Here is a 23621-nt window from a genome sequence, read left to right on the forward strand (position 1 = left end):
TGGCCCGGGCTTCACCTGGGTGCACCTGCATGCGTCCTGTGCTGCAGAAGCCCCACAAAGCCTTTAAGCGCCTCCTCGCATAAGTCACAAACATTGGCGGTGCCTGCGGGGAAAGCCAGGTGGGGGTTGGAGACCCCAGGAAAAGTGCTCAGTAAGATGACGGGCACTCGCACTGTGTGAGCCGTTAGCAGCCTTTAAGCGCCTCCTGGCGTGAGTCACAAACGGTGGCGATGCCTGCCGCAAAGCCAGGTGGAGGTTGGTGTCCCCAGGAAAAGTGCTGAGTGCGATGACGGGCTCCCACTCCAACTAGTGCAACAGTAGGAAAAGTGTTGGATCGCAAAGGGGTAAAATGTACTAGTCCCACACCAGTTAGTGCAACAGTAGGGAACATGTTGGATTGCGGAGAGGTTACATTTTTCAATTTCCACTCCAATCAGTACAACAGTAGGGAAAGTATTGGATTGCAGAAGAATAAAAATTACTATTCCCACTCCCGTCAGCGCAACAGTAGGGAAGAGGTTGGACTGTGGAGGGGTTACATTTACCATTCCCACTCCAATCAGTGCAATAGAAGAGAAAATGTTAAATTGCTGAGGAGTAACATTTACTATTACCACTCCAGTCACTAATAATTACAACAGTACTTACACAGTAGTTTAAGTAGAAAAAATGTTTATCCATTTTCAAAAAAAAATATTCAAATTAATTATTTATTAGAATCTTTATTACATATTATACATCAATACAAATATTGTAATTTAATTAAATTCAATAAAAAAACGTTATTTCAATCACTCTAGATCAAAAAATTATTACACAGAACAAAGCAGTTACAAACACAAATGATTCAACATAAAACTTTTGAATACTCTTTTGTCGGTCCATTACAGTAGCAGCAGAGAAGAGACATTTTAATTTTAAAAGACCACAGAGATTTACCATAAAAATACTTTTCTTTTAAAAACAAGATGTAAAATACAATAAATATCTTCTATAAATGCTAAAAGACTTCACGTTGCTAGAGTTTATCCAAGCAGCACAATACAGTATGAAGGGACCCTACAGAGGGTGGCAACCTCAGGACTACCAAGAGAACACTTGGCACGCCCCACATCTACAGGATCCTTATTCGTGGTCAGAATTTTTGTGCCACTGTGCTATTCAAATTGTAACTTTTGTTGTTGAAAGTAACATTTTTAGCACCTTTCTTAATTGGCATTTTTCAGCAATAAACACAAATATTTTTCATTAAGGTGCTCACAGTGCACCATGTATTGTCAACTGAGGATTTCTAGTCCTCAAAACAAGAAAGGGCCCGATTATGATGTCTGTCGGAGTTGCCTCTGACCAATATCGTGGTGGAATAGGGACTGACCGAACTCCGGTCGGCTGACCCTACCGCCGAATTATGATGCGACTGCACATGATGCGGTTGCATACTGACATTTCCCTACGGGACTTGTGCTACTGCCATAAACAGGCCATAGCACAAGCTCCAATAGGGAACTGGGAGCTAGTGTTCATCCCTGCACCGCATTGCAGGCTCCTCAGGGTGCCTACCACATGATGCAGGGATCAACAGGGTGGCACCATAGGTACCCCCTCGGTCCCCAACCGGAGGCCGCAAAGAGAAGGGGGCCCTCACTGGGAGCCCCCAAACTCGCTTTCCAACAGGTTTTCCACATCAGAAAGCCCAGCATGGAAAGCCTGTCGAAAACCGAGCATCGGAATCCCAATGGTGGTGACACTGTCCATTGGGATTATGGGCTCCTTGAGCCCATTGGAATCCAGCCGAAATGACCGGCGAGTTTCAATTCTGACCGCCTATATTGTTATTAGGTGGTCGGAATTGAAACCCAAGATCTCTGTCGAAAAACCCCGGACCTAAGGTCGGAGGCTTTCCGACCAAGAACGTAATAGGCCCCAAAGTGTCTCAGTGCTTAACATTCGTTTAGCAGAGTTAGAGTTTCTGGCATTCAGTTAAACATATTATAGCTGATAAAACACCACCACAAAGCATGTTCACATTATAGTAGAAAGCAGAAAACATTGGGTTTTACTGCTTTTACTTTCCTTCACATATACTGCACTTTTACTGTTTTAGCACCCTCTGGTTTCAAACATTTTAGGCACAGCCCCTACCTCTAAGCTCTTTTCTGTGATGGATGAGTCTGCTCAGGTTATATACCCTTGTGTCAAACGTCAATGTCCCTGGATCCCCAGGACCTGCTACATTCCTGTTTCATGAGCCTGAAAAATTTCATGACACTCCAGCTCAAATGTTTCTGTCTAGTGGCCTATATGTTAGCAGCTAAACTCCAAGGCAAACAGTGCCTTATTATGTCATCCTCCTTCACTGAGAGAACAATGGAGGATTGTTGTAACAAAGATCATAGTGCATACAGTTGCATACCCAATCCAATCCAAACAAGCTTTTTTGACATATTAGTCATAAAAGCACGATACATTAATATTCCATAAAACACATTATAAAGGTATGGTTTAAAGCCTGTTTGAGGAAATTAAATTATGTCATCATAAATAACAAAGTGGCTCTAGCCTCCCATAGCCATTTGAGTCACAGGGAACTATCAGCCTTTATTACATCTTTAAAGCCTGCAGCATATGTTGCCAATTCAGGTGTACTCCAAATTAAATTCTAGGCCAGTATAGTAGGGGGTGTAATTTAGCTGTATCTGCCAAGGTCGTAAAGTAGGGGACACACTGGAGTGCTTTGTGGGAGGTTAGTGATCTTGCGTAGGAACCTGTTTTCTACTACGTTAAGCTTAGACAGATTCTCACATCCCCATAGCTCTGCCCTGTAAAGGGCTGAGCTGACCATTTTCATAGTGTATATCTGAAGCACCGGACTGACTGGTTTTGTGAGTGAGGCGTTATACTCGAGTTGAAGCACTCCTGATAGTTGCTGTTGCTATAATGTTGCCAGATTAATCTGTTGATTCCATTTCAAGTCATTCTGTATATTAACCCCCAGGTATGTAAAGGGGTTGACTTGTTCCAAGGGGCGGTTGTCCATTAGGATGCCACTTTTGAATTCTCTGTGTGGATTAAAAGACATAAATTTAGTTTTTGACACATTAACTTCCAAGCCTCGCGCAAAGCAAAACTTCTCAAGAATTGACAGGGCTCGTTGAAGACCACTCGGAGTCTTTGAAATAATTAATGCTTCATCTGCAAACATTAAAATAGGGAATTTTACACCTGCTAATATTGGAGAGTCAGTAGGAGTACATTCCATACAATTCACTATTCCGTTGATAAACAAGGAGAATAGTGTGGGTGCCATGACTCAGCCCTGGCCCACACCTCTCTCAATTGGAAAGGGCCTGGTAACATTACCCTGTGACCCACATCGAATTTGTGCATAATTATCCTCATGTAGTCTGATAATGAGGGTTAGTAGTTCAAGAGGCAGTCCCATTTCTTGCAGAACCACCCAAAGTTTGATAAGGGGGACAAGATCAAATGCTGATAGTGCATAAAAATGCATTCAGAATCAATGGTCTCTGATAAACATACTGCACCCAGCACGCCTTTTCCTAGTTTTACTTCATGATAGTCTGAAAAGTGATTCCTATATTAGTCCCAGCCCCTTGTACAGAAGGACCAGAGGCCGTATCTTGAAAATCACCAGTGCTCAACCACTGTGACTGCATTTACTGGAAACATATCGAACTGAGATTATTCTTGCTCCCAAGATGGAAGATGCACTAGAACAGTAAAAGCTGCACAGACCACTAAGGTAAAGTACCTTCTGCAGTTCTCACAGATGCCTGGCAGGAACACAATCCAGTACTAGTTTCCAATTAACAAAGGATATCAAGATTGGTAAAAATCAGTACTAAGCTGTCCTTTTAGCTGGCTTTCAAATAAACACAAAATCTAATAGACATAGTAAAAGAATGTAATATAAACTTCATTTTAGCTGCACAGGCAAACGATACTGCAGATAGTAGCATTTCTTTACAACCGCTGCTACGTCTACATTCAGGAGCATAGTTTGCTGCCATCAATGTCCACAGCTAACACAGAAGTGCTTATTAATTCCAAAGCAGTCTTCTCCCTACAACCAGGCAGAGCAGAAAGAGCAGACAGTAATGATACGTTTATTAGCTCAGTTCTTGCATGGTATATCGAGACAGGGCAGTGTGACACTGGCTTGTAATAGCAGATTACTGAGCACCCCATAATACATGTCTCTTATTGTAAAGAGAAAATGTTAATTGAGCTGATCTTTTCCCTTTGTCTAAAAAATAGAGCAGCAGGAAAGTATGTTAAATGCCTATAATTCACCTTTTATCTACTACAATGAAATATTAAAATGAGGAAAAATGTCTCCATCCTTGTACATGTTTGACATTAGTTGTGATGTTTTCAGAATTTACTTGCATCAAAATGAAGGAAACAGTGTCTGTACTACTTAGCACTCAATAAGGTGGGTATACGTTTCTAAGGTGGCCCCTCACCCGCATAACTTAGGTTGAACAACAATGGTGTAGTCCTGTATTGAGAAGATCATTGTCCCTCTTTGTCGCTGCAGTTAGAGTTGTTGAGTCCTCAGCAATCTTGCAAGACACAGTTGGCTCCAAAAAGCCTGCCTGTGACCTTCATGAAAGATGTTCACAGCTTCTGCTTGCACAAAATCAAGCCTCCCAGGAAATCAAAGTTTTTTTCTCTCTGCCTACTGCTTGTCTCATCTTGAATACATTTTTCAATTATTTTGAAAAGAGCAGGCCTCTCAATGAAAGGTGACTAATGCAAGTAGTAACATATTGATCTCAATGCAAATCCACTTATTTCTATAAAAATTATAAAACATATTTTTTTTTCAAATAAAACATATTTTTACATATATATGAATAATCGATGCACTATCAAATAATTATGAAGCCAATAATACTAACATACTAAATGCAGTACTCGTTTATATATGGGCAATGTACACTTGTATGAATATTTGAGATCTATGAAATTCAATAGGGGAGTACATAAGCAGAAAACCCAAATATTATATCATCTGGACTGCTGGAAAGAGGGGTTTGAGTAACAAGATATTAAACATTCAATGGAACGAAATAATGAAAATATACTTAAAAGATCAAATTCAATGGAAGGGAGTTAGGACCAAGAAACAAGTGAGAAATAATTGACTGTGCAAATGAAAAGTGAAGGGAGTTGATAAGAGCAAATTTCTGTACAAGCAATAGAAAAATACCATGCCTGTAATTTTGTAAGGAATGAAAAAGCAAAAACAGCGATGACCATTGATCTTTATACTTTTTGAATACATTGGAAAATACTGCAAAAACCTATTAGGATCAGCAACTAATAGAAATTGAAGTCAGGAAAGCCTTGTTATGGTTCAATCTCATTTATAGACTCTCCACGTTAATAATTCAGCTTTCTCATCATAATGTCATAATTTAATTTCCTTTATTCCATCCTCTAAGTCACTTCTTGTCACTTCGTCCAAACTGTCAAAAATTTCTTTAGGTAACTTCTGTGGCTGTGTAGAATATTTTTAATAACCATGAAGTGGTCTATTCCCAGTTCCCAACTTACTATTCAGAGTTTATGAGAGGTCCTCATCCTGGGCTCTTCACCCTCCGCCTGGGACGACTCCTGGTGGCCTCCCGCCCTGGGCACCGCACCCAAACCGACAGACCATGCACGCAACCTGGGCTTCATCCTGGACTCCTCCCTCTCCATGACCAGGCAAGTCAACAACGTCTCCTCGGCGTGCTTCAACATCCTACGCATGCTACGGAAGATCTTCTGGTGGATCCCCACCGAGACCAGGAAGACCGTCACCCAGGCCCTCGTCACTAGCCGACTGGACTACGGCAACACCCTCTACGCCGGTACCACCGCCAAGCTCCAGAAGAGACTCCAGCGGATCCAGAACGCCTCTGCCAGACTCATCCTCGACATCCCACGAACCAGCCACATCTCCGGACATCTGAGAGACCTACACTGGCTCCCCGTCAACAAAAGAATCACCTTCCGCCTCCTCACCCACGCACACAAAGCCCTACACGACCAAGGCCCGAGCTACCTCAACAACCGAATCAACTTCTACGCTCCCAAACGCCACCTCCGATCAGCCAACCACTCCCTCGCCGCCGTCCCCCGCATCCGAAGAGCGACTACAGGAGGAAGGTCCTTCTCCTACCTAGCCGCCAAGACCTGGAACTCCCTCCCGACCGACCTGCGCCTGACCCAAGACCACCTCTCCTTCAGGAAGAAGCTGAAGACCTGGCTGTTCGAGCAGTAGCGGCACCCCCCTACCCCCAGCGCCTTGAGACCCTACGGGTATGTAGTGCGCTCTATAAATGTCTTTGATTGATTGATTGATTGATTGATTGATTGTATCTCCTGCTACCAAAAGCAGCACAGCTAATAGGTGTCCTTGATTTAACCAGCAACCTTTCCTCTTTTGTGATTTCCAGCAAACAGCAAAACAGGCGGAGGGCTGGACTCACAACAGTGTGAATACTTGCAATTTTAAATGATTTTTAAATTATTCTTACTGTAATTCATGCGTATTTTGCACAGGCCGATTCTGAATGTATTTCTCTACTGCAAAGATTTTAATTAATCATGCAAGTTCAAGTTCAAGTTCAGGAATTTGTATAGCGCACTACTCACCCAGAGGGTCTCAAGGCGCTTGAGGGAGGGTGGGTGCGTTATTTATCGAATAGCCAGGTTTTTAGTTGCTTTCTGAAGGAGAGGTGGTTCTGTGTAAGTCGGAGGTGAGTGGGGAGAGAGTTCCAGGTTTTGGCCGCTAAGTAGGAGATGGATCTTCCTCCCATGGTGGGTCTGTGGATGCGCGGAATTGCGGCGAGGGCTTGATTGAATGATCGTAGTTGGCGGGTGGGTGTGTAGAAGGACAGTCGTGTGTTGAGGCATTCGGGTCCTAGGTCGTAGAGGGCCTTGTGTGCGTGGGTGAGGAGACGGAATGTTATTCTCTTGTTGACGGGGAGCCAGTGGAGATCCTTCAGGTGACCGGAAATGTGAGCATGACGGGGAATGTCCAGTATGAGTCTGGCTGAGGCGTTTTGGATGCGTTGGAGTTTTTTCTGTAGTTTGGCTGTGGTCCCGGCGGAAAGGGTATTTCCATAATCCAGTCGGCTGGTGACCAGTGCGTGGGTGATTGTCTTTCTTGATTCGGTGGGGATCCAGCGGAAGATTTTTTTGAGCATGCGTAGGATGTTGAAGCATGAAGATGAGACGGCGTTGACTTGTCTGGTCATCGAGAGGGAGGAGTCTAGTATGAAGCCCAGGTTACGTGCGTGATCTGTAGGTATGGGTGCTGTACCCAGGGCCGGTGGCCACCATGAGTCGTCCCAGGCAGAGGGGGATGATCCTAAGATGAGGACTTCCGTTTTGTCCGAGTTTAGTTTTAAACGACTGTTCTTCATCTATTCAGCTACTTCTTTCATTCCTTCGTGTAGATTGGTTTTGGCGGTGTTTGGGTCTTTGGTGAGGGAGAGGATCAGCTGGGTGTCGTCTGCGTAGGAGATGATGTTGAGGTTGTGTTGGCGCGCGATGGATGCTAGGGGACTCATGTATACGTTGAAGAGGGTGGGGCTGAGTGAAGATCCTTGTGGTACACCACAGATGACTTCGGTGGCTTCTGATTTGAATGGGGGGAGGCGGACTCTCTGGGTTCTTCCGGCGAGGACCGAGATGATCCAGTCCAAAGCTTTTCCTTGTAATCCGACGTTGTTGAGGCGTTGTATGAGGGTGTTATGACATACTGTGTCGAAGGCGGCGGAGAGGTCGAGTAGGATGAGGGCAACTGTTTCTCCGTTGTCCAGCAGCGTTCGGATGTCGTCTGTAGCTGCGATGAGGGCGGTTTCGGTGCTGTGTTTGGCTCGGAAGCCGGACTGTGAAGGGTCGAGGGAATTGTTGGATTCAAGGAAGGCGGCGAGCTGACTATTGACGGCTTTCTCAATGACTTTGGCAGGGAATGGGAGGAGTGAAATGGGGCGGTAATTCTTAAGTTCAGAGGGGTCTGCTGTGGGTTTCTTTAGAAGGGCGCTGAGTTCGGCATGTTTCCAGCTTTCCGGGAAGGTAGAGGAGTTGAAGGAACAGTTGATAACATCGTGGAGATGGGGTGCGATGATGGAGTCTGCTTTGTTGAAGATGTGGTGGGGACATGGGTCGGTTGGCGATCCTGAGTGAATGGAGTTCATCAGGCGGATGTTGTCTTCCGTGGTGATTGGGTTCCAGGCGAAAAGGTTGTGAGAGTGCTGTTTTGGTTCGGAGGCGGGTGGAGTGGGCTGTGCATCGGACTGGTTTTCAAAGCTGTTATGTATGTCGGCAATTTTGTTGTGGAAGAAAGAGGATAAAGAGTCACAGAGGTCTTGAGAGGGAGTGATGTCGTTGGTGCCGGCGGTGGGGTTGGTGAATTCTTTGACGATGTTGAATGATTGAATGGACTCAATCTTTAATCCTATTCTCTTGAGTGCGGCATTCTCCTTTGGCATTAAGTGCTGATGATTATCTCTGTTGGGCTTGGAGAACTCTTTGCTGAAGGTCTTACTCCTCAGATGGTACCTGACTTGTACTTATTCAGTAGTCATGTTGACCCCTATCTGATATATTAATCCATATGTATTCCTTTCTCTTTCCAGTGGATCATACCCTTAGGTTTGGCATTTGTTTCCACAACTGCTTTTATTAAAAGTTTAGGCATAGCATATGTACAGTTCTCCACAAGCAGGAGGACGCTGTCAACTGCATACATGTAACAGGATGTAGATACAGCCTAAACTCTTAAATTGCCCCCTCCCACATCCCCATGCCCCGCTAAATACCCCAACAGATAAACTCCCCCCGCTTCCCACTCCTAATCCCACCCTAACCCAGTGCACGTGTTCACTTACCACCACAATATACAGGTAAAGCACAGTAGGCATCAAGTACCCTCCAAGGCCCCGAGGTCTCCATCAGCCGATTGTACATCTTCTAAGTCAACTGGGGGCTCCAAGGTCAATCCCCTGTAGTCCGCCCATCGCTTCCAGATCTTGTAGTGTTTCCGGGGGCATCCCCTGGCCTCAAACACAGGCAATTCTAGCCCCATAAGAAAGTCTAAACCCGCTTTCAAAGGCACTAAGTGGGGGGGCACGGTCGCTTTTCCAGGCTCTCGCCAGATCTCGTTTGGCCACGACCAGGCCCAGCAGCAGAAGGTGGCGCTTGTAGATGTTCCCACCTACATTCTTTAGGACATGAAGGAGACCCAGCCTGGGTGTGCGGGGAAGGTCCCACCCCAGTACGTCTGACAAACAATCCCACACCCCATTCCAGAATCTGGTCAGACCCACACAGGACCGCACAGTATGCAAAAGCGTGCCTCTCTCAGTATCACAGCGCAGGCATTCCGGGGCAGCAATGAGGCCAGCTCTCCACAGTCTCTCCCTAGTGTAGTAAGCCCTATGCAGGTACTTGAACTGTATGAACCGGAGTCGCACAGCTATGGCAGCCCCACGAGGGGACTCTAGGGCCTCCCTCCAGTCATCCTCATCCAGCGGGCCAATGTCTGTCTCCCAGGAGGCCTTCAACGACAGGAGAGAAGAGGAGCAGTGAGTGACAAGCGTTTGATATATTTTGGAGACTTTCTTATCCCCCAAATCTCCCATGAAAAGCTTGGCCTCCACTGGGCTAAATTCGGGAAGTTGGTCCAGCCCTACCAGACTCGGTGCGAGTGCATGACGGAATTGCAGATATTTAAAGAATTGGGACTTGGACATGTTAAATTCGGAACTGAGGTCCTGAAAGGATTTAAGGGTAGTCCCCGCAAGAACATGGCCAAGCGAGGAGATCCCGATGGCGTCCCAGCCACCAAACCCCGACAAAGAAGCAAGTGCGGGAAGCTGTCCGTTATTCCAAAGTGGAGTCTCCGCCGTCAGCCTACCCCACCAGCCCATGCGGCGCAGCGCCTGTCTCCAGATTACAAAGACCACCTGAGTGACCCGCGGCAATTTCTTCCGCTGCCTAGCCGAGTATAACAGGGTATGTATCGTGGCATCCCCCATCAAGAAGTGTTCCAGTGCGTATGCCGGGTCATTGTGGTCGCCGTACCACCACTCATTCAGAACCAGCAGATGGGAGGCCTGATAGTAGGACAGGAGGTCTGAAGTAGCCAGACCTCCACAGTACGTGGATAAAAAGCAAGTCTGCAGCGCTACCCTAGAAGCGCTCCCTGCCCACAGAAAGCGGCCCAGTACTGAATTTACGCGACGGAACCATTGTGGGTCAACCCTATATGGATGGTTCTGCAATTGGTACAGGAGCCGCGGGAGGGCGACCATTTTGAAAATTGCAGACCTGCCATATATATTAAGGGGCATGCGAGTTCAGGTTTTGACATCCGATTGGACTCTGTCCCACACCGACAGTATATTGCGCTCCCATGCAATTGTGGCAGACTCGGACAGGAAGACTCCCAGATATTTTAGACCACCAACCGCTACCCGCAGGGCCGAGGCCCAGGGGTACGTCTCCAACTCTCCACCCAGCACCCACAGGGTCGATTTGCGCAGGTTCACCAAAGACCTGCATTATCTCCAGTATTCGGGGGCCAGAGCGGTGAAGGTCAGTCATAAAGAAAAGGACATCGTCTGCGTATAGCGCGATTCTGTCCGAGAGGTCCGCCCCCCACACAAAACCACGATACTGTGCATCGATGCATACCCACGCGGCCAGCGGTTCCATGGCCAGTGCGAAGAGGTAAGGGGATAGGGGGCATCCCTGTCGGGTCCCTCTGGCAATCGGGAACTTCTCCGAAATCGCCCCGGATACGCGCACCGAGGCGGTGATGTCTGTGTATAGCAGCCTAATATAGGAGACGAACACCGGGCCCAAGTTGAGACGTGGCAAGAGGGCAAAGAGGTAAGTCCAGCTGACCGAATCGAACGCCCTGTCGATATCTGCCAGCAACAACGCTGCCCGCTCCCCGGTCGCCCCCACAGCGTCCACCGCCGCCTGTGCACGCCTGATGTTGTGGCGCGTCGCCCGATGTGGCATGAAACCGGCCTGATCCGGGTGGACCAGGTCCGTGATATATGGGAGAAGACGGTTCGCCAGCGCTTTGGCCAACAATTTGGCTTCGAAGTTGAGCAGGGATATGGGGCGATATGACTCGTGCCGATCGGGGGGCCTACCTGGCTTCTGGAAGACCACAATTTCTGCCTGACGCCAGTCCGACGGCAAGCTACCCCTTTCCCGCGCAACCTCTATAGTGCGGCCCAAGCTGTAGGTGGAATTTCTTGTAGAATTCACTGGGGAACCCACTCGGCCCCGGCGCTTTACCTACGTTGAGTTGGCCCAGCGCATCTCCCAGTTCCTCCGCCGTCAAGGGGAGGTCCAAGGCTAACCTGGCCTCGTCTGATATCGCACGGGGGGGAAGTCAGTAAGGAACTGATCAATTGCATCCGGTGGGAGACCGTCCCGAGGAGCATACTGCTCCGCATAGTAGGTAGCAAAGCTCGCCGCAAGAGTCGCAGGGTCCGTTATGGCTGTTCCCTCCCCGTCAGTGAGGCCTGGTAGCGTAAGCGGTTGCAGCGTTTGTTGACACAGCCTATGGAGCATAGTGCAGGACTTGTCCCCCCACTGGTAGACCCTGCTCCGAGTAGCCAGCCACGCTTGTCTGGCCTCGTCCATTAAGACCGAGGCATGGGATTCTTGCGCTTGCAGGAGCAGTCGTAGCGCCAACTCGTCCCCTACCTCCGAACACCGTCTCTCCAACACTTCCACCCGCTCCGCGGCTGCGACAATGGCCTCCCGTCGAGAACGACGGGCGGCAGCACACCATGCAATGTCAACGCTTCTCAGAGTGGGCTTCATGGCCTCTCAGACTGTCACCCCGTCAACCCCTTCCGCTAGATTCTCATGCCAATAGTGGGCAATCGCGCTACGCATATGCTGTGTGTAGTCTGCCCGCTGGAAATGCCACGAGGACATCCGCCACCGAAACGGCCGGCGCATCTTGTGCAGTGCAATCTGCACAGCGACAGGGGAGTGGTCAGACAGCCCCCGAGGCTGAATTGCAGCTCGTTTCACCCTGTCGAGGAAGGCCCCCGGTACAAACACACAGTCCAGTCGCGAGAAGGAGCCATGCACAGCAGACACATACGTGTACTCACGCGCCCTGGCATGCAAGTGTCTCCAGGCATCCACCCAGCCCAGCCCATCGATCATTGCCCTCAGCCGTGTAGGGGAGGCCGCAGCTGCGACCCCCTGCAACCTATCACGGCAAAGGCGTCCGGGATTTCGGCCCACAATTCAAACAGTCTCTCTGCCAAGGACCATTGTAAAGGGGGGTGCATACACACTGCCAAATACCACCGGCTCAGCACCAATCGTGCCTTTCACAAATACATACCGACCCTGGGGATCAATCCAGTGACGTTCGTGGGTACACGACAGCCTACGGTGGATAAGAATGGCCACCCCTCTCGAGCCCCTGGAAAACCCTGCATGAAATCCTTGGTGGAAACCAAATCGCTGCAAACTCAGTGCCTTTGTACCCAACATATGAGCTTCTTTGAGTAACATCACATCGGCTGAATCCCTCTTACCCCAGCGCAAGACTGCCCCACGCTTAATTTTGTCCAACATCCCCTTGACACTCCAACTCAATATCCGCATAGCATCACCAGCTAGATCTCGCCCCGATAAATCAACCATTGTCTCGATGGAAAAGTCTCTGAGGCCCCCAGGACCCGGCCCCGACACCCAACACCATACATAACAATGCAGCAGGAATCACGTGCACCCCCCTCAACATACCCCCTACCCCCCCACATCAACCCACCAACCCCACCCCCCCAACAATTCAACTCCAATTCCCTGCCCCCCACCCGTATACCTCATGAAACACTGAAGTACCTGTCGCGGCATGGGGAGCTTCAGGCCCAAAACGGAGCGCCCAAAGCCCACCATACCAATGGATCCCAACTACTCCCCCCAACTAACAAGACCTTCTCCCAGGGCCACCCCCCATCCGTGGGAGGACTGGGCCGCCCTACAGGTCAGTACCCCGAACCCCATTGTACCACAGTTTGTAGAACACGAGTAGATCAGGGCAGTCAGACACCACCGGCGTCAGTTCCCTTGAGCCAAGCCAATGTTCAGGTCACACTGCGGCTGACGCTATCCACTCGATCGATGGAACAGCCACATCGGGCCCCCTGTAGATCCCAACAAAGGACGAGGGTTAAGTATCGAAGGCTGAACTCCCATGTTGCTCAGTTTTCTTTCTCTGACTGATCGGTGTCAGGCTGGGTCCCATCCGGGAGGCCACCCTGGGACAGGGAGCGTCGTCGTGATCGAGACTTCCTGTGCCGTTTACCCCTGACGGCAGTGTCGCTCCTCTCCTGTGACGACCCACGCGACGGCCCGGAGCCCAGGCCCGGTTGGGCATTCGGCCGGAGCCTGACCGTCTCATCCGTCCACCTGAACACAGCCTCCGGGGTATCAAAGAAGTGGGTCTTGGATTGGAAGACAACCCGAAGGTAGGTTGGATATAGCAATGAATATTGAATCTTCAAGCCCCGCAGCTTAGCCTTCGCCGCCAGGAAGGAGTGGCGCTGCTGCTGTTGTAATCAAAATCCTGCTTCTCAGGGGTGTCACTGATACGTAATCCATAAAAGCAGTAAGAGACTGACACAGAACTCTGAAATATCAAAGGACAGTTTATTACACTCATATGAGGTGAGGCTGCGTCGCCCAAAAGCCATGGCAAATGAATGAGACAGTCTGAGGAATTCAAAAAGCTGGCGCCTTAAATACATTTCAGACTTACACAGTAAGCATAAAAAAAGGGGCAGTCCTGGCTCCTGTGAGCACACAAAAAATACCTAATATGGACATACAAGTTATCTTTGTTCAACCAAGTGGGAGGAGCTAACAGTTTCAGAACTTAGTGAACACATTCCTATTTGAAACTAATCAGTAACAGCTGCAGATCCTACCGGGCATTTCTGAGCATGCGTTAAAGTGGAGGAGGCTAAATATATGCTGTTACTAGGCAGACTTCAGGCGCAGCTAAAAGGAAAGTAGGACAATGCACATGGTGAGCACATGGCAGCAAGATGGCTGCTAGGAAGACAAAATGGCTTCTAAACAGCAGATAAGATAACTTCTAAATGCAAGATGGCTTCTGCTAACGCTAACCCATTTCTGCCAATTTACAACAGTCGCCCGTTTTAGCGTTTGCTGAAGACATTCGTATGATCCAGTAGGAACTCATTAATTTGCACATAATTTCATCAATTTCCTAATTCATTGCTAGATAAGCATTTCCATTCTAAACATTTCAGCAAGGGTATGACCAAGAATACTAAAGAAGAGGACATTAAGTCATAAACATACATACAAACAGTAGGAGAAAGTAATGACCACTATTACAGAGAAAATTAGCATTTTCACAACCCTAAGCAATAGCAAATCCTAAAATCTTTCAGAAAACACTATATACTCATGTGAAACAGTGGCAATGCAATCCTTCAATGCTCTCAAGTAAGCATGGGCGAATTTTGCGGATCTCGCGTTCGCGAATTTTGCGGATTTGCGGATTCGCAATCCGCGAATTCCCGCGAATTTGCGGATTTTTTTTTTTTGTGTTCGCCCGTGTTTCTGCCAGTTCGCGAGGGTTTTTACAATTTCGCAATTTGCGAACTTACCTGTCGGGTCGCAAGTTTTGCGAACTTGTTGTTTCTACGTGTCCAGCCTGTTTGGGACACTCTTCTTCATCACTGCCACTCTCTGTCACCACTGCCACTCTCTGACTACTCATGCCACCCTCTGGCCCACCCATGCCACCCTCTGTTTCATCACCACACCCTCTGGTTGTCCAGTGTACATTATTTTCGGCAAAGCAAAGCACACCTTCCCTGCCTCAAGTGACCTGAATTAATTTGGGGCTGATTAATGTGTCACAGAATATTTTTTTAGCTGGCACCTGCTTCCTTAGTGCGCCCTGATTAGTGATCTTTTGCACTTGCTAAGTGCTTTCATTGTTGCAAAATTAGTTACAACACCTGCCCTGCCCCAACTGACAATAATGAATTAGGGGCTGATTAATGGATTTTAACTTCCAGCCTGGCTCCTGCTTGTCTCCCTTAGCTGTAATTCAGGACCTTTGTGGCATATGTGTAACTATTCTGAGGTTCAGAGCAGGGTCACATAATAGTTTCAACTGGCAACTGAACTCTGGAGGGGCCCCTCAGGAAGCACTACAGGAAATGGCTACTAATGATGAGCCTGAACTTTTGAACCTGGTAAGTAGTTACTTTCAGTTTTGCTAAGATCGTATTTCTGCAATTTTGCACTTATTCGCGGGGCGCGAACTCACGCGAACAGTGCGAGCAGTGCGAGCAAAATCTGCTGCTCGCGGATTTGCGGATTTTGCGGGAAATTCGCAAATCTCGCGGATTGCGGATTTCCCGAAAATCCGCAAAATCCGCGAGCGGAACGGATTTTCCGCCCATGCCTACTCTCAAGTTGAATAGGGATATTCTTCCACAGAGAATGAACTTTTATTCTACCTGTACTAAACAGAGTACTACTCTAAAATACTGTAAGCAAGACAAAATTCCACAACACCCAGTATCTTAACTGTTCAGGAATCGCTTATATTATCACAACTTATGCCCAGAGTCCATCCCAAGTCCCTCTGGCGGACTATTTTTGTTCATCGAATCTCCTCTTCCATCACTGCATGGGCCTCTTCATTTCAGGCCTTCCATGGAAATGTGTCTCAGCATCGTTGGAGTGCCCTTTTGGCAAACACTCACAGTTCAGTCGAAAGTCTCAATGTCTCAAGGCAATGCAACAGTGTCTCTCATCCGCGGCAGACACTACAGATATTATGCTCTTCTTTGATCATGAGCACAGGTCATCTCGTGCCAACCAGAACTACATTCTCCAACTCCAACACTCCTTATTTAGTGTCAGAGGACGCTCAAGCTGCTCTTTCATGGGCACCGTAAGATAGTGCCTCTTGCCAATCTTGAATTCTCCATTGCACTGCTCTTCCGTTAGGCAAAAGGGGAACAAGGGAACGATGTGGCCAAAACTCAGGCAAAGACTCAGGCCAAGACTCAGGCCAAAACTCAGGGGCTGCACACTGTCAGAGGTTGCCAGTACATAACAGGTAGCTTTTGCCCTTTTTCCAATTCAAATTCTGTTGCAAAACCAAATCCTCTTTTCTCTCTGTCGTGCAGCGCTGGCCAATGAAGCAAACAAAGAACTTGGAAATACCATTGATGGCGTGCAGATTCCTTACTGGGTGCTGGGACTATAGACCAAAACTTCCTGCTTTCATCTATGGCTGTCAAGGATAGGAGTTAGAATTCGTCTTGGTCATTCGTTCTGCAGGGTGTCACTCTCCCTTTGACTCTGGAAGATCCTGTAGAACCTAGTGATGTAGGAAATGTGACACAATTGTTAATTTCCTTCAATTTAGCACAAAAAACAATTCAATATTTAACAAGGGGACTGCAAACAGTTGGCCTGTAATCTTCAAGAGAGTTGTCATACGCCATGGGACTATCATGATCTAAAATACACTATCATTAAATTCTATCTGAATGGGTATCCTTACACATAGTGGCATCATCTAATGGGGTGAACATTTTCCTCAATGAGTAAATCTAAGTGTTCCTAAATCCCTCATCTAGAACACCTCAAAAGCGAAATCACATAAAACAGATGATCAGGGACATTCAGACAAAGGCTAATTTATCAAGAATGTGAAAACAGAAAAAAAACACGAGCTAGAAACTCCTAGTGTTTCCAAAAACACATGTGGTCTATAAAATATTAAAACAGCAGAAAAAAGAACTGAGAACCTAATTAGAATGGGCATTACATTTTTCACATTCAAGAATGAACATACAGTGTCTCCCATTGAGATGGAAAACTTTTCTTACTATACTATTAAATCAGTTAACCAGTCTATCACTAAGCTGACAGTCAGACTGGAAAGCATCAAAAATATAGGCCTAAAGAAAAGTCTTAAGAGAAAGAAACAGTCTGGTCAGGTCATACAAACGGGTATTATGCATAATGTGGTGATTCCTATCACACCTCTGCAGCCTAGAAGTGTGAACCTGAACAATACATTAATCATTAAAAAAATGAGTTGACTGGTAAAAGAAATATGGACTCAAGTGATAGTCAAGTTTGTGACATAATACCAAGAGTATGGGCAGCACACAAAAGGTCACAGTAGTGCAGAAATGTGAACTCTACTGCTGGCCGCTACACCATATATGGTAATCTCAGCTAATGGTCCAGTTCCTTCTTCAAGGGAAAAAAAATGAAGAGTGTAGATCACCTTTAACAAGAGCCACAAATCTATAATTTTATCCTTAGGTCCAATCAAGGATATGTATATAATTCTAGGCCTGCCTGTTCCTTAAGGGAGAAGGGCAGTATTGTGGCTTCCTGTATATCTCTTTTATTTTACTTCAATACTATTATGGCCAAATTTTAACATTCACTGGTGAGGTGATGTATTTTCATGTCCACAGTATGCAAACATTATGTCTGTGAAATTTAGTATCAACGCAAATATTAACCACGTGGTGTTTCAGCGACACATACCGTCATACATGTCCCTTCACAACACAGGCAAATTTGTAATAATATAAAAAAAAACAGCAACATTGAACAAAATAACATATCAAGCCATCAGATATACATGTAGTATAGTAAGCACAAAAAGCATAGACAAAGCACAATGGCACATGTAACCAAGCAGTTCATGCAACCCAAAACCCCAAATCTAGGCCTGCTTAATTTGTCAGGATCAAAATCAAAATCAAAATTACACCAAAATTACGCTTTCATTTACTCACACCCCGCTTTTGACAGGTGATCACCAGTTGCTGGTTATCAACTTGGCAAATAAAACTTACAGTGTCGCTTGTGACACACAAGGGTCAGCAGGAACCATTCATAAGGGAAAAAATGCAAAATCTTGAAAAAAAAAACACACAAACATTTCATTTCAAAGAAGTCATAATAAAAACCCATCTCTTTTCAACATACTACTAACACAGCGCATAACAGAGTAAATCTCAACTGTTAACCAACCATCCTTCTTTTAAAACATGCTAACCCACTTTAATATTGACTGTCCAAAAATAAAGTACTTTCACAGACGCACTGCGTCCCGTGCACCGGCCCATCCTTGAGACCCTTTGAGACCCTTGGCCCTCGAGGCCCTGGGGGGCATTGAGGCCCTGCTTTTGTTTCCTCTCTCCAAGGCTGGTCAGGAATGCACTTCTCGGAGACAAAGCCCTAATGTAATGAGCTGCAGATGTGGACGTAAAAGCCTCGCGCAAGCCATCTAATGTGCAAGCTTGAGTTTCTGCTAGTCAGAGAAGCTTTCACCAAGCAGTCATTGCTCCATCTGTCTTCACTTACTGCTAAACCCCCATCTCACTGACCTTAAGGTCAAACTCTGCCAGGCGAACCGTGGGCTCCTCCACACCCCACTTCCTATTTCCTCACTCGAACTAACAAAGGCAGAAAACCTTCCCCACTCTTTCTAAGCTACAAAAATCAACCCTGTTGAAAAACACATGTTATATAAATGACTTCTTTTAGGGATAAAATTCATTTAGTCTTATATTATAAAACATTTACTGTGAACAATTTGCAGAACATAATAACATAGCATACCAGCATTAAATGAAATGTTTGCTACCACCCTATGCAATGGTACTCATTTATCAACCCTACAAAGATGAAAGACAAAATGGGCCCTGCCAAAGGTAGAACCTTCAACCCTGATATTAAACATAAACCTCTGCACCCGGCACAGTGGTTCACTGAGCTATGAAGAACAACCTCAAATAATAACAACCCACAAGTTTGTAATATACACAAATATGCATTTTCTGAAAGCCAGAAACACTGCAAAGCTATGGTAAATGACAAGAATGCTGTGTTAAAAAGTCCATTTTTACTCAATTTCGACTTTTGACTTTGGGGCACTTGAAAATGAAAATCCTACAATTGTATTACATATTAATCATCCTCAGAATGTGCTTTACATGTTGCAAAGAGCGAACATGAGGCATAGCGCATGTAATGCCTTAGAAAAATGAGCTGTTACGCCTGCGCCAAGTGAAAACCCAACATGCAAATGTCCTAATTATGCAGTCACACATTACTTAAATCAAATTTTAATTTTAGGAGGTCATAGTATGAGTATTAAGCTTTGTGAATATCTAAAAACGATTTTAAAAAACACTTATTTTTTTTCAAATAATTTTTCCATTATTAATAATTTTTTGTGTCTAAACCCAATCTGAAATACGAAATCCCCATATAAAAACAAACTGCATCCTTTGCCAATCTTTTTAGACGCAGTCATGTATGAGCCTATGCACAAAAGCCTAACTGAAAACAAGACAGATTTTCGCGCCAAAATTTAAAAGGACATTGAGCAACAAAACCAGGAATATACCCCCTTTTTTTTTTACTGTGTTTAAAAAGAGAGGAAAACCACAATTGAAATGTCTTCCTGTGATACAAAATAATGAACCTTACTTTTGTAACCCTCTAAAACACTTATTCTGAAATGCTAAATTCAGACCGTGATGAACTAACGGCTAAGCTCTGGCTGAATAAACATTCCGATGTTATTTATGGCCTTTCAAAAACAACATCTGCCATTCTCAAGGCAGGAAAGGGCCTGCACAAAGCTGCAACCCAGAACTTTGAGTCTTACTGAAAACGGACATTTTCAGAAATGCGTGTGCCACAAGATGCATTTAAACGTAGCAAAAATTCACTTTAGCTGAAGTTTTAGCATTTTACATGTATGAAAATGCATGTAAGTAAAAAATGCTACAAATTCGTTTTCCTACAGAACACACAATTTATTTTTGAGGCCTTTCATATTCCTAGGGAATGTGAATATCTAACTTTATCTAGTTTAAGCATTTAACATTTTTGCACATATGTGCCTTTGCTTAGTCTATAAATTAAAAAGCAACATACAGCGATTTTAGCAGGTAACATGGCAAATTACTGCATTCTTATTTAATTTCCACCTAATATCAATTAATCCAACATTTTTCTTAACAGACTGAAAACATCAAGAAATCCACAATCACGCATTGAGCTCCTTTCACACAGAAACAGAAATATTTCAAACATGCAGGACACACAATACAGCGCTTAAGGCATGTGTTTCATAAATTCGCACCAACGCTATTCACAAACAGAAGTTACACTAACAGGAAAAATAAACACATTTAAACACACATTGAACCCACAGATCAACACATAGGACTGAAACAAAAGACAGCCCACAAACGGAACTTAAACCAAACCAATTGTAAATGCTAGTTGTACGTACAGAACAAAGGATCCTTATATGTATTATGTCCATATTTTAATTCCCTGGGGATACAAAATCACCAAGGAAGAAATATGTTTTCACACCTAAACCTATTTAGGTATCCCTTCTAAGGGAAGCCGGCTCATTTACTTCACATCACATTATGGTACCGTTCACAAAAGCAACACATTTAAACATGTGAGCTTAACCAAAGACAACAACAGGCATGCCAAAAATAGTGCAAAATATACACTACTATCAACAGTGGAGGAAATATCCTCGCATGACCTGCCTATATGAGTTGCAACACATACATATCAAATCAAATCATATCAAATCATATTCATATCATATTCATCAAAGGTCAAACAAAATCCAAAGTAGACAAGTCTATCTCAAATACAAATATGCCACAGTAAGCGTTCCTAAGACTACCTTACCATACAAAGGCATCCAAAACCTAGAACAGGCGCCGCAAAATTACTCCTACCAAACATAAGCTGTCCAAATTCTAACTGCCAAGTTTTAAATGACCTAACGGTCTATCTTTTTATGTTACATTTTAATACTCACGCCAAAAGTGTTCTCAGTCAGAGGTGACATCATGTGGAGGATCAAAAATCAGGAAGGACAGAAACACACCGAGCTGCAGGCACAAGTAATCACCAGAAGCGCCGTGCACAGCATACCTTCTTTGCAGAAACTAGTCCCATGCTGCTCAGTAGTTTTCTGTCTCCTGACAAGGTGATCACTCCTCCAGATAGCCACCTCTCTGATGAGTCCCATCTGTGGTGCCAACTGTTGTAATCAAAATCCTGCTTCTCAGGGGTGTCACTGATACGTAATCCATCAAAGCAGTAAGAGACTGACACAGTATTCTGAAATATCAAAGGACAGTTTGTTACACTCATATGAGGTGAGGCTGCGTCGCCCAAAAGCCATGGCAAATGAATGAGACAGTCTGAGGAATTCAAAAAGCTGGCGCCTTAAATACATTTCAGACTTACATAGTAAGCATAAATGAAAGGGGCAGTCCTGGCTCCTGTGAGCACACAAAAAATACCTAATATGGACATACAAGTTCTCTTTGTTCAACCAAGTGGGAGGAGCTAACAGTTTCAGAACGTAGTGAACACATTCCTATTTGAAACTAATCAGTAACAGCTGCAGATCCTACCGGGCATTTCTGAGCATGCGTTAAAGTGGAGGAGGCTAAATATATGCTGTTACTAGGCAGACTTCAGGCACAGCTAAAAGGAAAGTAGGACAAAGCACATGGTGAGCACATGGCAGCAAGATGGCTGCTAGGAAGACAAAATGGCTTCTAAACAGCAGATAAGATAACTTCTAAATGCAAGATGGCTTCTGCTAACGCTAACCCATTTCTGCCAATTTACAACACTGCTGTACCTGTTTGGTATAGTCTGGGAAGATCATTATCTTGTGATTGTCAAACAGCAGAGTCTCTTTGGCCCTCACTTCCCGGAGTATGGTGTCTCGATCATGAAAGTTCAGGATTTTAGCAATGACCGGCCGAGGCCGTTCCCCCACTGGTAGTTTCTGCGTTAGGGCTCTATGTGCACGTTCCACTACGAAACAGCGCGACAGGACATCCGGGGGAAGCCAACTCTCAAGCCACCGTGTCAAGAATGCATCCATGGGCCCTTTCTCGCAGTCCTCTGGAAATCCTACGAAGCGTAGGTTATTTCTCCGCGCACGTCCTTCTGCATCCTCGACACGCAGTACCAGCCCCTTCTGGATTTTGTCCATCTCCGCCACTTTCTGTGTCAATGCGCCAACAGCCCCCTCCACTCCCGTGATCCTGGTTTCAGTTTCCGTTATGCGGGCGACGGCGTTGCGGAGATCTTGTCGTAGCAACATGACATCAGCTCCCACTGCGCCGATCTTAGCGTCCAACATGTCCCGTGACTGTGTAATGGCTGCCATCAGGGCCGCGTTGTCTGGGCCCGCGCTCTGGCTGCCCCCAGTAGCCCCAGATCCCCCACTGGGTCCAGTAAATTTATCAATTGGCCCTTGCTTGGCGGAACCATTGCCACCCCCGCCTCGGGTCATGGTCAGGAAATGCAGGCGGGCTGCTACGTGCCCGTGGCCGACCCTCCACATTCCGCAGATCAAAGGCAAGGTCCACCCAGAGGGTCCAGATCTGCCGACACCAAGGCCAGGAGGTCCGCAGGGCACTTCGCCGCCCCGGATCACCACTACCAATCGCCTCCACTGACCAGGCACTCAGGGTGCAAGTGTCACCAACGTTCCTCGGACCAGGACCACAGCAAAGCCCCTGACCCCGGGCCACATGCAGGGCTCACCCGCCCTACCAGGAATCTCTGTATGTAGTCCGGCTCCTCACCTCCATGCGTCCACGATACTGCTGGTCCCGACCCACCGGCTCCACTCCGGCCGCCGCCGCTGCACCGGCTCCAGGCACCTGCCCGTATCTGAGGGTCAGGACGGGCACAGCAGGGCAACCGGGCTCAGGACGATCAGGCAGTGCCGCTTCACTGGGCCACCCCGGCACCCACACAGAGGAAGCGGCGTCTGCTCCTGGGCTCCTCACACCGCCTCACATGTAAGCCCAGCTGATAGGCGCCCTCCAGGACAATTCAGGCACCACACCGCCCCCGGGGCCACAGGACTCACCGCACCCGGGGGCCAAATTACAGGAGTCCACACACAACTGGGCCACCAGGCTGAGCACGTCCCTTCGCGCGCCGACACTCCGCCCCCAGTCCCGAGGCAAGTATGGCCGCCGGCAGCCCAGGGGGACCGGACCAGTCCTCCGATCCGAGGGCTCACCTCCGACACCGCCCCCTCGCAATCCTCGGCCGTTTCAGCGTTCTGTAGGTGGCAGGGGGCTCCGCTGTTCTTTCCCCGGCCCCCCGTCCGCCGTCCGTTGCAGTAACACAGTGTCCGCCGGCGCGCAAGTCGGCCGATGTCTGGAGCCTCCGGCCGGGATCGGCATGAAATCGAGGCCCCGGCTCTCCACGCGGTCTGTAGGCCCAGGGGGCGGCGCCGCCACCAAGCACGCAAACCAGGGACCAGGGACCCCAAATGCGGCACCGGAGGGTGCACTCCGTCTACCACCTCCTCTGCTATCAATGCGTGGCCAAAGGCAGGTTCGGGGTCAGGATAAATTGAAGGATTATTAGCGGGCCGGCGGGAGCTCTAAGAAGCTGCGTCCGCCATTGTCGCCCTCGTGGCCACGCCCCAGGTT

General features: G+C 46.8%; 1 protein-coding gene across 1 annotated transcript in view; it reads left to right on the plus strand.

Annotated features, from left to right (window-relative positions):
- LOC147676778 (uncharacterized) overlaps positions 1 to 23621 on the plus strand; it is an 804990-nt gene that overhangs the window by 779534 nt on the left and 1835 nt on the right. The window lies entirely within an intron of this gene.

Source organism: Lissotriton vulgaris, chromosome 12 (assembly GCF_964263255.1).
Source record: "Lissotriton vulgaris chromosome 12, aLisVul1.2, whole genome shotgun sequence".
In the NCBI taxonomy this organism is placed as follows: Eukaryota; Metazoa; Chordata; class Amphibia; order Caudata; family Salamandridae; genus Lissotriton; species Lissotriton vulgaris.